This window comes from Equus asinus, chromosome 24 (genome assembly GCF_041296235.1).
Source record: "Equus asinus isolate D_3611 breed Donkey chromosome 24, EquAss-T2T_v2, whole genome shotgun sequence".
In the NCBI taxonomy this organism is placed as follows: domain Eukaryota; kingdom Metazoa; phylum Chordata; class Mammalia; order Perissodactyla; family Equidae; genus Equus; species Equus asinus.
In genome coordinates this window covers 27,830,216-27,848,546 of record NC_091813.1, presented here as the reverse complement: position 1 = coordinate 27,848,546, position 18,331 = coordinate 27,830,216, and the positions used below count along the sequence as shown (strand labels likewise).

Genomic DNA, 18,331 nt, shown 5'->3' with positions numbered 1-18,331 from the left:
GCCATGCTGAGGCGGCATCCCACAGGCCCCAATTAGAAGGACCCACAACTATGTACCAGGGGGCTTTGGGGAGAAAAAGGAAAAATAAAATCTTTAAAAAAATAAATAAATTAAACTTGGTTTTTAGGATAAAAGCAAAACACATACAACATAAAAATATTAGAAAGGAAATCTACTCTCCACACAGATGGATGTCTTAATTAAGTTGTAACTAGGTACTGCAGACCTAGTAGACATACAAGATTTATACATCATCGCATCGTAGACTGCCACATGTAGCACCTTCAACATTGCAGGAGTATTCTATCCTAGTTAAACTGATATTTAGCTCTCTTATCTACCCTTTTACTCAAGTACCCACATTTTCTAAAAGTATTTTGCTCCTTAGCTATAGAAAAGCAGCAGGAAATACAAATGCACACCTTACATTATTTACAAATTAAGTGATATAACATCTGAGATTAGCTTTAAAATAGTCCAAGGGGAAAGGACGAAAGGATATAAGAAGCAAATGTGACAATAATCTTGGTAATTGTTGAATCTGGGTGATGGGTGTATGGGAATTCATTTTACTCTTCTCTTTACTTTCTGTATGTTTTTAAATGTTCATAAAGAAAAAGATCTTAAAAAAAAAAAAATAGTCCAAGGGGTTGGGGAGAGAAAAGCCGAGGGGAGTGGTAGATGAAGCAAGACTGACCACGAGTTCACAGTTAGCGAATCCGGTAGGGAGGCACACGTGGGTGACCCACACTAGTCTCTCTAATTCTGAAATCTGCCACAACAGAAAGGTTTGTTGTTTTTTTGTAATAGCTCTGGAAATAATACTGATACATACCACCTGGATAAACCTCAAAAACATGCTAATCAAAGTAACCAAACACAAAATAACATATACTTTATGATTCTATTTATAAGAAATGTTTAGAAAAGGCAGATTTATAGAGGCGGAAGGACGACCAGTGGTTGCCTGGAGCTGGGGTGGGAGCAGGGATTGACTGCTAACAGCACAAGCAAACTTTTAGGAGGGACGAAAATGTTCTAAAGCTGGGTTGTAGTGATGGTTGTACAACTGCATAAATTTACTAAAAAATCAGTGAACTGCACACTTACAATGGAGAAACCTTACGGTATGTAAAGTAAACCTCAATAAAGCTATCTGAAGACAGAGAGAGAGAGAAATACCTCCACTGTGACTTGTCAGTACTACCCTTAGCAAGACAAGACTTATAGGAGTGTTAAAAAAAAAAAAGATAATTTTGACAAAAGGACGCTTTCCAAGGATTTCAATGGTTCTGACTTACACCATAGAAAAGCAGAATCCAGTCATATACACCATTTCTTGTAATATTTCTACAAATTTGAAAATGAGAAATAGAAAAAGAAAAAAAAGCAGAGAAAGGTCTGTGCTTGGCTGAGTTGAAGGCGTGAGTCCACGGCTTCTGCAGAGCGAGAGCTCGCCAGACACAGGATCTTCAGAGCCCTGTGTTTACAAAAGTCACAAAGCAAGAGATGGAGGAGAACAAAGTATGCCAAGGAAACAAACAAACAAACAAATGTCATTTAGTTTCTAATTCAATTTCAAATATCCTAAATTATCCACTTGTGCCAGCAACAAAGTAATTTTTATACTTTTAGGAGAATCTAATCCATTCAAAATCACCTCAAATTAAACCTACCTAGTAAGGAACATTAATGTGAAACTTTATTTTCTTTTGTAAAAGGAAGCATCTCTGACAAGTTAGAATTCTCACCCAAACAGAATAAAGGAAGCTGCAAAGTCACGGAGAGGAGGGGGCCTTATGTTGGGGGTAGAAGCTTTGCTCCAAAGTAAAAAGCAAAGCAACTCTAACTTTTCATCCATATTGTCTCTCAAACAATAACTGCTAGCGTTCACACTTAGATGCGGCGACAAACCTCTTATCAAACCTCTTATTAAACGCTTCATATGCTTCCCAAATTCTGAGACTTCATACAAGTTTGTTCACTGTCACTTGAGACAGACAGTAGGATTTAAATTCTAAATTCCCCCAGGGCATATCCCTGAGAGGGGAAGGGAGGAAGAGAGATCTCCTGGGCCTGGGCGGATGGCTCCCGCTGGCTGTCTCTGCCCGCATCTCCCAGGTGACACGCTGACCTCAATTAGTGTCCTGCAGGCTTGTTACAAACAGGATCCTGGCCGGTGATTTACCCTGCCCTCTAACAGCCCTTAATCACGCGAACAGAACCTCGCCCTCCCTGTACCCCAGATGATCCCACAGCGCTTCATACACAGAATTCTGTGCTGTTATTCATTCAAATGCTGTCTTCCCAAAGGAAACTCCTAAGTACTTACAAAAAAAAAACCACTAATAACCCCCTTCCTTCAGTGTTCCTGAGACGTGGAGAAGTACAATTCCAGAGTTTTCATTGTCAACAGGCTTAGTAAAATGTCCTAAAGACCTAAAGTAGCCACCAGTTAGCTCTAGGATTCTTTCCGTTCTTTACTGGGGAACCTTGGGGCCGTAGCTGAGCACACAATGGCCTGGAGTCAGCAGCCTAGATTTCAATCCTGACTCCACAATCACTAGATGTGAGAACCCGGGCAAGTCAGGAACTTTCTGAGCCTCAGTTTCCTCACTTAAAAATATGGAAATAATACCTCTAACTCACAGGTGATGGTAAAGGTTAAACGAGATAAAGAAAAGGCATCCTAGACGGCACACAGCACAGGGTGGTGTTCAATACATGTGAGCTGAATGCAGTATAAGCAGAGCACCGAATTCCTGCGAAGCTCTACGAGAGAGCTCCAGCTTGACAAGTAAAACGCACTATTTTTTTCTAAATTTTTCTTTCTTAAGATTGGCACCTGAGCTAACAACTGTTGCCAATCTTTTTTTTTTCCCTGCTTTTTCTCCCCAAATCTCCCTGGTACACAGTTGTATATTTTAGTTGTGGGTCCTTCTACTTGTGGCATGTGGGACGCCACCTCAGCAAGGCCTCAAGAGCAGTGCCATGTCCACGCCCAGCATCCGAACCAGCGAAACCCTGGGCCATCAAGGCAGAGCGAGCAAACTTAACCACTCAGCCACAGGTCGGCCTCTAGAAAGCACTACTGTCTCATCCGGTAGTAGAAAAAGGAGCCTGCAGAAGAGTACTGGAAAAAACTAGGAAAGCAGGGCCTCCCGCTCCCTGAAGCACCAGCAGAGACACTGGCAGAGTTGTCGGGCTGATCCCATTTATTTACACCTGCCGGAGTCCGGACGGGATACAGGCTGGCTCTACCTGCTCAGAGGTGAGTCCAGCAACAAACTTGGACCTGGTTTAGCCCTGGTCCCACCTGGAGGGATGAGATCAATTCAGGGTCTGCAGGCAGATCCCTCCTCCCCCGCTGTACACCCTCCTCCCTCAGACACGCAGTCTTGAAGTTGGACCAGCTCTGCCCCACCCCCCAAGCCACGGGGTTCGAGCCAAATCAGGTCCTTAGAAGGGCAGTGGGGCTTCTTATCAGTTGCCAACTGTTCCCAGTCTGGGCCCAAAATCAGCAATCAATTTCCTCTTCCCACATAGTGATTTATCTAAAATCCTCTCTGATGTTGCAATGGATTTCCTAACGTTAGCCCAAGTGGGCGTTTTACTTTTCCTGTAGGTTGAATCCAAACAAAAACATTCAGGCAGAGGCAGGTGCTGCTTTCTAACTGAGGGGCTGGGGGCCGAGTGCTCTGTAAACTGACCCTCCTAAGGAAGCAGCATGTCCACAGCTAGGACGGTTTGGTGAGCAAGACAGAGTGATGGCAGGAGCGAAGAGAACCCTGCATGGAGCCATTTTTCCAATCAGACAGGGGCTGCCTGGAGCCCCGGAAGTTCCCTCATAGGCACAAGCTTGGTCGTTGATAACCTGGGTTCATTTTTATGGTCTTTGTGAGTCTGGAAAACACTATTTAGGGAATTATGACAAAGACTCTCTCCATGACCAAACTTACCTTGGCCTATATCATTGCCGGCTCTGCACAGCTCAGTGTTAGCAAGAATCCTGCCAAGTCAATTTAGATAGAATCCTCCCACCATTGATGTCTGATCATCCTCAATATCTGATCAAATTTCTCACCCCCCACCACTCCCTGGGTGATACCTGATCACCCTGACCTGGCTTCAGCAAGAATCCTACTAGTTTAACAAGAATTCCCCCTACCCTTGCTATCTCTTCTTAGTAATTTTCCACCCACCAGCCCCTCCAACCTGCTCCCAGGCCATATGTCCCCACTTCTTTTTGTTGTATTCAGAGTTGAGCCCCATCTCTCTCTCCTCTCACACCTACAGCAACAGTCCTGAATAAAGTCTTCTTCACCATTTTAACACGTGTCAGAATAATTTGTTCTTTAACACTGGCAGTGGGTTGAATGGTGACCCCCAAAAAGTGATGTCCACCTACTAATGCCTGGAACCTGTGAGTATTACCTTATGTGGCAAAAGAGTGGATGCTACCTTATCGGGCCCTAAATGCAATCATAAGAGAGCAGAGGAAGTCTGGGGACACAAACACACAGAAGAGGAAACAGCAAAGTGAAGACAGAGGCGAAGATTGGAGTGATGTGACCTCAAGCCAGGAAACACCACAACCACCAGAAGCTGGAAGAGTCAAGGACCAGAATCTCCCCCAGAGCCTCCGGAGGGAGCTGGGCCCTGCTGACCCCTCGATCTGGACTTAAGGCCACCAGAACTGTGAGAAAATAAATTTCTATCATTTTATGCCACCCAGGTTATGGCAATTTGTTACAACAGCCAGAGGAGACTAATATAGGGATAGAAGGATGTCTCACTCCATCTGAGATGCTATAACAAAACACCACAGACCGGGTAGCTTTCAAACAACGGAAATTTATTCTCACAGGTCTGGAGGCTGGAAGTCCAAGATCAAGGTGCTGGCAGAGTCGTTGCCTGTTGACAGGCAGCTTCCTGGCTTACAGATGGTGCCTTTTCACAGTGTCCCCACATGGTGGAAGAAGGGACAAGGGAGCTCTGTTGGGCCACTTTTATAAGGGCACCAGTCCTACTCATGAGGGCTCCACTCTCATGTAATCAACTGCCCAAAGCCCACCTCCTAATACCATCATATTGGACATTAGGTTTCACCATATGAATTTTGGGGGGGACACACATTCAGACCATAGCAAAGTGAGAAGTGGGTTTGCATCCACCTATAGTATTAAGAAGCAATATATTCAAACCTACCATTTGACACTTTTACAATAAATTTGCATTATTTTTGTAATAAAAACTAATAATTAAAACATGAGTACATGTGAAATTTGGGGGATGGGGACAATCGAAGATAGAAGAAGATATCATCCAGGTCAGAAAGACAGCTGAGGAGACACAAGATCTCTAGCTGCTATTTCTCAACCCAAAGAAATAAAATTTAATTTCACCCCAAAATGTACTCACTCCTAAACTCTATCTCATTAAAAAAAACAAAAAGGTATCACATGGTCCAGTCCTTCTAGAAAAAAGCATGATGTGGGGAGGGTCTGTTATAGAATCTCCAAAAGGCATGGGCTAGTTTCACGTTGAGAAACACATGAGTTTCTTCATCTGGTTTAAAGGTGTTTACTATATGTCACAGAAATGATTATACATTAATTGATAATTTCAAGAAATAAAATGCCACAAAAATATACCTTTTTTAGGAAAATGCAGCTAGGAATACAAGTTCAAAAACCAGATGTGTGGAGTAATTAAATCAACCCTCCGGTAGGGTGTGGGGTCAATAATCAGGCTCTCCACGCAGACACACAAGAGTGTATTCACCTGGGTAACAACAAAACTCATCCTGTGCTTTTGGCCTGGTCACCGATGTTTGGAGCCGTTACCTAAGAGGCACTACAGTGGACGATCAAACGGTCCTTCATAAACGAGGCATTACTCAAACTCCACAAAGGCAAGGAGGAAGATCCAGGCTTTCCAGCCCTGTCTCCTGTGACTTCCTTTCACAAAATCCGTGCTGCAGCCAGCCAGTCAGACCACTCACGTCTCTCCTCCCAAACACGGCTTTGCCTCCCGCCCTCCCTTCTGCAGATCCTGCCTGGGGAAACCCGGGCTGTAAGAGTTTGCTACGGCTGCCATAACAAATCACCAAAAACTTGGTGGCTTAAAATAACAGAAATTTATTCCCTCACAGCTTTGGAGGGGAGAAGTCCAAAATCAAGAGGTTGGACGGCCTGCGCTCCCTCTGGAAGCTTGAGGAGAATCACTTCCTTGCTTCTGCCAGCTTCCGGTGGCTGCGGCATTCCTTGATGTGTGGCCTCATCGCTCCAATCTCCGTCTCCCTGGTCACAGAGCCAGCCTCCTTTTTTTTCCTCTGTGTCAAACCTCCCCCTGCCTCACTCTTCAAGGATTCTTGCCATTGGATTTAAGATAATCACTCAGATAATCCAGGATGATCTCCTCATTGCAAAAGCCTTCATTTAATCACACCTGCAAAAATTCTTTTTCCAAATAAGGGAACATTCCCAGGCTCCAGGGGTTGGGACCTGGACGCATCCTCTGGGGGCAGGCACTTAATCCACCGCACAGGCCAAGCTGAGGTGTCACCGTTCAACCAAAGCCTTCCCTGGTCTCGTTTTCTGAAACTCAGAGGATAGTTTTCTGTCCCCTCACAGACATGCCCTACAGCTTCTCATTGGCTGTGCTGGGTCCAGTGCAATCAGCTGGATCACGTCCACCTGCTTTTCAAAAGTGGGATTTCCCGGGGCAGAAGCCTACCAGGGTAAGAAGATAATTACATATCCGCATCACTGCAGCCACCACACTGTGTCACAATGACATTCCGTGCCTGTCTCCTCCACGATCGTTTGAGGGCAGGGTCCATCTCTTACTCACCTTTGTTCCCCCTGCCTCGCACCACAGGACCTATAAACAACAGGCGCTTAATTGACAACTGATATTTGTGAAATAAAAGAATGAGTACATCTGTATCACACAATTGTTGTGTATATTCCTCCTCATTAGGAGGTGTCCCACATCTGTATACTGCAGGATGCTTGGTGGGGATGATAAATAGTTACGGCGCTCTCACCCATTCAACCAACAGTCCCTGTCAGCAACATCCATGAAGCTGATTTAATGACCCAGTAATGGGCTGATAACCAGCTTGAAAAACACCGACCCAGGTGATCGCTAAGGTCTTTTCCAGCTCTAAATTCTATAATAATCAACAACTGGAAAAACTGACTGGCATGCAACCAAATTACGGTGATCTGACCAATCAGAAAAGCTAAGATTAAGGAAAAATGCCTAAATAAGTACAAGATGCTCAGAAGGCACTGCACAAAATAAAATGTGAACCTTGCGTAGCATAATTTAGCCGTGTTGTCTGCAGGAAATACATTTGTTAAACAAAAACAAACAGGAAATACAGGCCACATAATCCCTGAGTAGCAAGTGGTCCTAAGGGTTCTGGTCACCTTTGGTGGGTGTCACTTCCCCCTTGTCTAAGCCCCACTCAAGTCCACCCCAAGCCGCCAGGTCTTCATAAAATACCCATAAATATATTTAAAGAGCTCTACAATTTCAAATAGCTTTTAAATTGCTGTTAGACACAGAACTTCTGCAGGCCTGCAGCCCCCTCTGTTCCCGTGCACAGTCCTCTAGGCTCCCCATGCTCCCTCTTGCACCCCCATCTCTTGCTCTCAGTGGCTGTCCAAATCCCCATTAAATGTTATCTGATACAACCTTAAAGTATTCTCTTCCCTAAGGGTATTTTTATATTGATATGGAATTCTGGGAGAAGAAAAAACTTGCCAGAGTTAAAAGAAGGAACTTCTAATCATAAAATTTTAGGCACAAGGGAATGAGTAGATATTTTAAGGAACTTCACAACACACCAACTGGGGAGCCAGCTCTCTACCTACTTGAAAGGGAGCCAGCCCTGCCTACAGATACATCAATCCATGGGCAGCTGGCATCCTTAATAACGAACAACTTCCTTCTGTTCCGTCAAGAGCAGAGACAAAGACATGATTCACGGGCCCTCAAATTGAATTACTGTCTTTGTTTAAACCTTCCCTCTCAGACAGAGCTGTCAGCTGCCGCAGCCAGTCCCGGGAAGCATGGAAGTTCTCAAAAGCAAAGCTGTTCAAGTGCCCAGGCAGCCAGCACGAGGGGCTCTGCTTCCGCTTCCTGCCCAGCCCCATGGCACTGAGGCCCCCCCCAGAGGCGATGCTCTGGGCATGGACGGCCTGCCCTGGACCTGGCACCAAGAGGAAGGTGACAGGCTTCCACCGTGAAAAGGGCTGCGAGTCCCCACCCAGGTTACCAGTCCGCTCGTGGCTCAACTGCAAACCACTTCTGGAAGAGAATTTCCAGACTGCAGGGCCCGGCCCATCTGCGGGTCATGAAAATAATTAGTGGGCCACAAGCAGCAGATTAAGGAATGGAACAGAACAGAAAATACCAAAGTGTGCTGCATATGTTTTGGGAAACAACTGTTTTCACTTGTGTGTGAATTTATATGTGCACGGGTCCATACTGGGTCACTAGGTAAAATGCATTTCCTATAATGGGTCACAGTCAGAAGTTTGACAGCCACTATTCTTGAGCAAAAATGAATCAAGTGCTCAATCCAAAGAAATAATAAAAACATAGCCTACATTTCTTTTTGGAATGCCAATTAATTATCAAAAGTACCTTGGACAGTGTCTGCAAACTGAGTCAGCGTTTCCCAACCAACCATAGTTCTGGGGTCCTAGGATGTATTTTCAGAGATCTGAGAATTTTTACTTTTTGTGTTCTTAATGAGAATCTAAACTGGACGTATTCAGAATCATCTGGATGTCTCCCTTTAACTGTGCTAGGTCACGCGGTTTAAATGTTCATGTTTGCATTCGTGGTTATAATCAGATGCAGGTGGGTGGTTCGCTGGGAACAAAACAGAAGCAGACCTCATCCAGCAACGCCGCACGGCAGGACATGAAGACCAGGCTGGGGAATGGCATGCTGTACAGAGGCATCTCAGTCATCCAAACAGAGACGATGGGTGGGAGAACTGAGTTGTCAGCCAGCAACTGGTAGCATAGGCATGCTGAACAAGGAGCCTGGGCCACAGCACTCAGTACCGGGTCAAGTAGCAAAGAGTACACTATGGATCCCACCTTTGTATGTACCAGCTTACAACAAGTACTTCATGGGAAATGTAAAAGTAAATGCAATGAAATAAGTAATTTTTACACATCACAGAATAAAGGGACTGACAATGTTTTACAAATTGTATAGCTAATTTCATGTACATTTCCTATCATGCTGCTAAAGACAATTTCTTTTTCTTCCAGTATGTCTAGAAGTTAAATTGCACTGGGGGAAGAGAGCACAAGGACTACACCTATGGATTACACATTCACATCCGCTCACACACACACAGTTCTTGATCAAAGGAGAGAAGTTGGAGCATAGAAAATACCGAGTGGCAGGTGATCTACCTTGTTTTATTTGACTATGGGATGCTTTACTGAATTTGTTTTGTAGCTAATTCATTTCCTTAATTATGCTTGCCCCTGAGCAATATTAAATGAGTTTATATTCTCAATTATCAGAAAGAGGAGGTGCCAGAGCACGTGGCATATGTCAGAAGGAAGCCAAGCTGACTTTTTTAATTCAGCTGAGAAAAGTTGATAGGAGTGAATATTGAAACAAGCTTCCTAGAAGGAAATTCAGCAATACGTATCCAAAGCCTCAAACTGTTGTTTGCCTTTGACCCACAAATTCTACTTTTAGGAACTGATCTGAAAGTAATAACTCTGCATGTCAGAAAGGCTTTAATTGCAAGAATGTCTAATACCAGGAGAATGATTAGCAGAGATGGTATAGTCATATGATGATGCTGATGCTGACAATATGATATCTCACAGATACCGAGTGCTTACTTTATGCAAGGCCCTATTCTAAGCACTAACATCTATCATCTCATTTAGTTCTTAAAACACACCAACGCAGTGGGTATTATTCTTCTTCCAATTTTACAGCAGAGTAAACCAAGGCACAAAGATGTTAAACAATTTGCTTAGCTAATAAGACGCAGGGCTAGGGTATGAACCCAGAGCCTGACTCTAGGGTATGTGCTCTTTGGCACTGTCCTCTTACCGGATCACCAGGAGTCATGTAGAATTATGTAATATTATGTTACAGAAAGATGGTCATGAGATATTGTGATGTAAAAAAAGCAGAGTATAAAATATCACGCACTATAACCCCATTTTTGTAAAATTTTTAAGACTGGCAGGATGTATATCAAAATGTAGTCATTACTGGTATTGTTTTCTTATTTATTAGAATTTTCTTTAATTAAGTAAATCATTTTTTAATTGAAAACAACACATCAATTGAAATATATATATATTCTACACTTCAGTTATTAAGAGTTGCATATACGCACATCACAGCGAATTTCTGGCGAGGATTAGTAACTGACCTCTCTGTTACTTTCTACAATAAGACAACCCTAAAAGCAGCTTTTCCATGGGACTTCGATGTAAAGCACCTCACTGTCAAATAAAAAGTACTTTAATAACTCCAAACTATCTAAGAATTCTGACTCCCCAGCAATCTTTATTCCAGCTCAAATCTCTTTTTGCCTCATCAAGGCCTCTGGTCTGACCTGTGACAACAGGCAGGCAGATCTGCAGGACGGCATCTGCCTCCACAATAACCCTTTTCCCAACAGACATGACAGTGCCTGGCGGCAGGGCAGTGCGATGAGACACCTGCCCTTTGTCTGCAGCAGCAAAGTCCAGGCCCTGGAGGCCAGGCCTGTGGCCACAGTAAACCCACTTCTTCCCTTTGAGGAAAGGAGGACATGAAGGAAAACCCAAAGCAACCAAAACACCCAGGCCTGGCTCTGCATCTGCTTTTGAACAGTACCTGCATTTTTCTGGGCTTGGAGCAGGAAACTCCCCCAGCAATAAAGCTTTGAATCTGAGTTGCCATGGCATGAGTGTCCTGACCCGGCATTACCAGGTCTAACTAACTCCCAACACAGCGTTTAATGCTAAATGTGAGATACAGACACTAAGTGTAATAGTTCAATATTGTTTTAGATGCTTTCAATGCTTTGCTTGTGAACTTGAGAGAAACACAGCTGGAAGAACCTTAGTGATCATCTGGTCCAGGGTTTCCCAGTGGGGATGCCAGTGGCATTTAGGGTGGGTCAAGCCTTCACTGGGTTGGGTGGCATTTCAAGATTTCTAGTTTCTGGGGTCTTCAACCATCAGTACCCCCATACACTGTGACCATTGACAATGTTCCCCCTCAACATCTCCAAGTGCCCCTGGAAGGACACTGCCACCCTTGGTTGAGAAGCACTGATCTAGTCCAAAGAAGTCAGTCATTTGCCCAAGACCACGTAGGCAGCTGGAGACAGATCCCACGTCCCACAACACTTAGCTCTGTGTTCTTTCCACTGCACCAAACTCCCTCACCTATGTTCATCAGAGCATGAGACACTTAAAAATTCAGAACAGACTGCACGCATAATGACAGGAGTTACGGCTTCTGGATATAAGATTGATTGCAAGAACTTTTTTTCAATCTCATTATGGGTATTCTGGTATGAAAGCATAACTTTATTAGTATAATTACTTAAAAGATCAAAAAAGTGTTTGAACTAACAACCACCAATCAACAATCACAGCTTCAGGGTGCATTGTGTACTGAACTCATTCTGTGCAGAGTATCTATACCAGAGACAGAGAGAAATCTGGAAATACTGTATTTTCTTAAGAAAAGGTTTTCCTAAAAGCATCATCTCTGCAAGAAGTCAGGGAAGTGAGTTCTATATGGGATACCGTTTAACAAATAAAACCTTTTACTTCAAGATTTTTAAAAATCTTTTAAAAAGATTCTCCCCTGACTCAATCTAGTACGTATTCTGCATGTGAAATCTAAACTTACATTTTAAACAATTTCTTGCTAGTTCTTAAAGGACTTGTAAGAAATCAGCTCAAAGGATGGTATATACCTTCCACCAGGTAAGAGCACCACACATGTTACAATTCACATGTTAAATTTTGGACACTAGTACGACATAAACTCTTCTGCTGAAGTTTCGGGGGGGAAAACAGAACTTCATCATATCCATTCTTTATTCATATTCATATTAATTCATTCATTCATATTAATTTTCACGTTCACATTAATTCTTCCAATGGTGTGTAATTTTTCCTTCGCTTCTCTAACTTGTGAAGCACATAGTGACACTTCTTTTATGAGTTATACAACTTACCATCACTACAAGTAAAAGGAAGGAGGAGGGAAGGTAAGGAAGGTTAGAGACAGAGAGAGGAGGGAGAGGAGAGAGAAAGAAAGAGAGCCAGCAAGCAAATGCAGGATTCCAGAAAACAATGTGAAAAATAAAATTATCCCAAAGAAATTTCATGTAAAATTCAAAAAGTACTTTGAACCTAGCATCAAATCTTATACACGCACACACATGTGGGCAAACGTGATTCTATTTCTTTCCTTACATCAAATCAAATTAATAATCACTTAGCAGTATTCTTTTTCATTTCAAAAACCTTTAAAGGGCCAATGTCTACATCCAGGGAAGAGTGCATTCCATGGAGGCCACTCGCACTCCATGTGGCTGGGAGAACTTTCCAGTCCACAAGTCCACAATCACAGTCCAAAACGGAAGTTTTACAACAGAGCTGATCTTGGGACTTACCTCTGCAGGCAGGACGCCAGGGGCCTCAGAGAGGCGAAGCCTGCAGCCCGGGGCCAGGGCTTTGTGTGGTCAGGGGCTGGCGGGAGGGTCGGCTGAGGATCAGCCTCAGGCCCCTCTGACTATTTACATGTCAATGGTCAAACTGAGGTTCCTCCAACCCCAGCAGCAGGGCCCCTTCGGGCAGCCAGGCCCTGGGTTTTGTCCTTCTCCCTTCACCACCGAGCCTTGAATGCGCAGGCTGCCAGCAGGCATTTGGCAAACTCATTATGAGGGATTTGTCACCCTCTTCAAGCCCTGGGCCTGGGTAAACACATCAGCAGCCGGCAGCAGGCTTCCCACATTATCCGAGGGCGACACCACGCTGGGAGAGATGAATGCTTCAGATAAGACCCACACAAGCAGAATTCCAAAAGAGGTCTCCGTTGGAACAATGAGCCGAGAGCAAACGAGATTTCAAGAAAATGGATGTTCCATCTTTCACTTAGGCTCAAAAAGCAACTGCTCTGGGGTTTTAGTTTGTTTACCAGTCAACATGAGACAACGGTGTGATGTGGGTGCCAAAAACAAGCAAACAAACTCAATTTTAGGATTCATTATCAGAAAGACAGCTATAAACAAGGGGGGTGGGGGGAATTGATGGTCTGTGTCCTGTTCTACTAGAAGAGAGGGTAACCAGGAGGGCAAAAATTCTAGGAATCCCGTCTCATGAGGAAGAAATGATCTGAGCAGGGCAGAGGTGGGAATGGTCATCCTTAATTCGTGAAGAGTACAAAGAGGGGGTACAAAGAGTAGATTTATTCCGGGGGCTCCAGACAGCAGGACAAAGGTTGGCAGTTGGATGGAGGTAGCATCTGCATAAGCTCAGGAGAATTTTCTAACAATGAAAAACTCGGGCCCCTGGGAGTCAGCGGGCAAAGGGAGCTTTCCTGCAGGAGAGGTGCTGGCGGGGGCTCCTTTCAACTCTCACCCGGATGCCAGCTGCGCTCCAATGACTCCCTCAGCACCTGATATGAGACAACCACCTTGAGTACGGGTTCTCAGGATTTTTAGAGCTGCAATCAAAATGATATGAAATAAAAACATGGATTTAAAAAGTGACATAATCCACGTAACACAGAAAGACTGATTTTTATTGGGATGAGGCCACTCTCATAATGCTCAAAAACAGTCCAAGCATTAGTCATTTCTGAAATTACTGAATGCAGATTCATGACCTATTTATTACGGTTTGAAATGGCAAGGTCGGCTCCCTGGATTCCATTCCCTTAAATGCCTTTTCCTTTCTCTGCTCATTTCTCAAAAAGCTGCTGATATAATTTGGGTCACTTACAGCACTTCCATTTACAAAGTGCTTTACGGTCAATTGAATTTTATGAATATTTCATTGGGCTGAATCTCACTGCTGGTCTAGGACTTAGAAGTGGAGGAAAGGAGGGTGTTCCTAGGAAGTGCCTTTCAAAGGTGTCTGCCCGGGCCTGAGTGGACCTCCCACTGTTTCCACCTTCTGAAGGGCATCGGCAAAAACCTTTCCTCCCCAGGGAAGCCCATCTTTCTTCCGAAATTGTGAAAGAATCATGAGAAATGCTTTGACCCACACTGCCCCCTGGCACTACTCTGAGTACAAAGCCAACTGGGATGTGACTTCATGAAGCCCCCTCATATAGTAGAAGACACCACCAACAACAACAGTACCACCAGTACCACCAGTACCAACAACAACATGAGACGTATCCACATTCTTATTTTTCTAAAGTCAGCACAGGAAATGCACAAGAAACGTGTATTTAAAATTTTGGTAATTATTGACAAATTACCCTGCAAATAGATTTTACCAATTTATATGCTACCAACATTGTATGGGAGTGCCCTTTTTCCCACCTGTCCACCAACATGGGCATAATCAGTTTTTTCCTTTTTGCTTTATCTTTGAGAACTTGACAAGGAAAAAAACCCCTAATTTTTGTTTACTTTGTATTTTATTTATAGTTAGTAAGGTTAAGCATTATTATATTTTAAAAATGCCAGAAAAAAAATTTGGAGAAATATGTCCTAAACTGCAGACCACAGTTGCTTATCTTGGTGGGGTAGAAATTTAGAAAACTTACACTTTCCAGCTTGTGTGCCTCCATAACATTTAAAATATGTAAAACTTTGCATTTTTTTCCTGATTTCAAAAGTAACTTACAACTAGTATATACAACTATGTACTCCGGCTTTGCGGAGAAAATAAAAAGAGGAAGGTTGGCAACGGATGTTAGTTAGCTCAGGGCCAACCTTCCTCGTGCGGGTGGGGGGATAGTTTGTTTTAAAGTAATTAGCAAGTGGGGCATTTTTTACAAACGACGTTGAGGGGCTGGCCCCGTGGCCGAGTGGTTAAGTTCGCGCGATCCGCTGCAGGCGGCCCAGTGTTTCGTTGGTTCGAATCCTGGGCGCGGACATGGCACTGCTCGTCAGACCACGCTGAGGCAGCGTCCCACATGCCACAACTAGAAGGACCCACAACGAGAAATATACAGCTATGTACTGGGAGGCTTTGGGGAGAAAAAGGAAAAAATAAAATCTTTAAAAAAAAAAAAAAACGACGTTGATTACTATTCCACGTCAATTAATCAATTATGTAAGGCAACCTACCAGAGAATACAAAACTGATTAAGGTCTATGTAGTCCTTGTTCCTTGATGCTTGTTAATGTACTCACACTTAAAATGAAGGAAACAATACAATGCTTGCTAGCAAACCTGTGTCTCAATAGACAGAACATCGCACTCCTGACCTGGCTTCTTCAGGCACCCAAAGTCTCAGCGTGCCACCACAACTGTGGTTCTTTTTGTTACTCTATTACAGTAGATACGCTGCGAACATTAAATGGGATTCAGAGTCCAGCAGAGTGGAGAGGACAGGAGTCATTCTGAAAGAAGCTCGGGATAGAATAGAAATAGCTCACCTGGAAGGATGATCTTTTGGGACAGTCACTTTTCAGGCAGATGGTGACCTGAGAGAGTATAAACAGAGGCCAATGCACATGTCTACCGTTAGAAACAGAAATCGTGTGGGCAGGTTCGATGGGACAATGCCCTTCAAGCTGGTTTCTTCAGTTGGAGGAATGAACCTAAGGAGGAGGTGTTTTTCTATCCCAAGTGATACAAATCTCACTTTACTTCCTAGGAAAGGTTCAGTCTTAAAAGGAGGGAAATACTGAACTGCTTTAACAAACCCCAAAGGATATTTTAAGACTATTATTAAACCAAATTGATTTGTTAATAAATCTTACTTGATTATTAACGGGAATGTAAATCAGCATTTCTGAGAAACAAATTGACCTTTTTGATACTGTAATTCTATTTCTAGGACTCTATCACTAAGGAAATAATTCTAATTATGGCAAAAGCTTTATGCAAAAAGAGGTACACTACAGCATTATTTATAAGAGCAAAACAGTAGAAACAGACCAGCAAGGAGACTTCTACCCAATAAAAGAGGATGATTTGATAGACCAGGAAACCTCCCTCTGGCAGAATATTACACTGCCCTAAAAATGATGTTTCAAGGTTCACATTCTTGTCTCAGTAATGCATTACTGGGAATCTATCCTAAAAAAATAATCTAAAAACACAGGAAATTGAAAATACTCCAATGTTCAAGAATAGGATAGTTAAGTAGGATCCTAGTGGTTTTTCAAAACTCAGCTCAAGTGGTACTGCTGGGAAGTCTGCCCTCATCCCTGGCCCCGCTCAGAGCTCCCATGATGCCCTGTGCATGGGCCTTCATAGCACGACCACAGCATTCTATACATGTGTGCCAATCTAAGCACCTTAAAGACAGGGAACTTGACTCAGTCAACTCAGTATTCCCAACACCCAGCACAGTGCCTGACACAAAGTATATATTCATCCATGTGTCTATATCACATAAGATTATATAATCAGTGTATTCATTCACTAGGGCTGCCATACCAAGTACCACAAAGTGAGTGACTTAAATAACAAAAATGTATTTTTTTGTTGTTTAAGGGGAACGTTAAACAATCCCTCACAACTCTGGAGGCTAGAAGTTGAAATAAAGGTGTCAGCATGGTTGGCTCCTTCGGAGAGCTATGGGGAAAGGATCCATTCCAGGCCTCTCTTCTTGACTTGCAGACGGCCATCTTCTCTACATCTCTTCACAGCATCTTCCCTCTATGTGTGTCTGTCTCCAAATTTCCTCTTTTTATAAGGCTACCTGTCATATGGATTAGGGTCCACTCTAATGACTTCATTTTAACTTGATTTTCTCTATAGAGACCTTATCTCCACATAAGATCACAATCTGAGGTAACGGGAATTAAGACTGCCAAATAGGAATTTTGAGAGGATACAATTCAACACATAACAATCAGCAAATTTAGAGATTTAAGAGAGTTTACAATGATAAGGAAATGCCTATTTTATAATGTTTAGTAGGAAAAAAGAGTTAGGTACATTTATGTATACAGTAAGAGTCAATTTGGATTTTTAAAGGTTTTTAAAAGGGTCGATGACCACCCCCATATTAAGGACCACTGATGGTACAATATCTCAAATATTTTTTAAAGAAAAAAATGTGAGGGGGCTGGCCCCATGGCTGAGTGGTTGGGTTTGTGCTCTCCACTTCACCAGCCCAGGGTTTTGCTGTTTGGGATCTTGGGCACAGACCTAGCTCGTCAGGCCATGCTTAGGCGGTGTTCCCCATGGCACAACCAGAAGGACCTACAACTAGAATATACAACTATGTACTAGGAGCCTTTGGGGAGAAGAAGAGAAAAAAAAAGTAAAGGTAATAAATCAGAATGTTAATGGTATTTGTCTCTGGCTGGTTGGACTATGGACCTTTGGGATTATTTCCCAGTTTTCTATAACAATTTCGAATTATTTTTACAGTCAGAAAAAAAACCTTTCACTTTTTTTAAAAAAGGAAAAGTGATATTTTAGAAGAGTTTAGAAACATGGAAAAATGAATATGTCTATGCAAATAGTTTAGTTACAAACAGTAAAACAAAAATATTACAAAAAGACGGGAAGAAATATATAATGCTCACAGAATTCATTAACAGAGATTATAGAAAAAGTTGTATGTGCATTTTCCTATTTTTTTGGTGCTTCCCCAATTTTTTTTATAACGCACTGTATCACTCTTAGAACAAAGCAATACATCTTATTAGTTAAGATGATACAGTTTAAGTATTTGGTAGCTATTAACCTTCAATATTAAGGACTGAATTAGCAAATTATCGTACAATAACTAAATGTAGCAATGTGTAGCTTTTAAATGAACATTATGAAAGATATGTAGAAACAGAAATCCACTTCTGAGACAGTTCCACGAAAAAAGTAAAACACGAAAATACATACACCCTAACTATAAACTGGTAAAATACATACATATGTAGACGGTAATCTGCAAAAATGAAAATCTTTTAAGAGTAGGATTATGTATTATTTTAAAAGATTCTTTAACAGAATTCTATTTTCATTTTAAAAATCTTTACGAAAATGTTCTTTCCCAAGAAAATCTGTAAACTGTTTCACACTGTCTAAAACAGCTCAGAACCATTCCAAGAACCAACTTCTCAACTAGAAAATGGCTGGCAAAACTTGAGGCGTGTCTGGGTCTCCAAAAACAGCTCGAC

At 42.6% G+C, this 18,331-nt stretch overlaps 1 protein-coding gene across 8 annotated transcripts in view; it reads right to left on the bottom strand.

The window, feature by feature from the left end:
- ANKRD6 (ankyrin repeat domain 6) overlaps nt 1-18,331 on the bottom strand; it is a 173,562-nt gene that overhangs the window by 115,700 nt on the left and 39,531 nt on the right. The window lies entirely within an intron of this gene.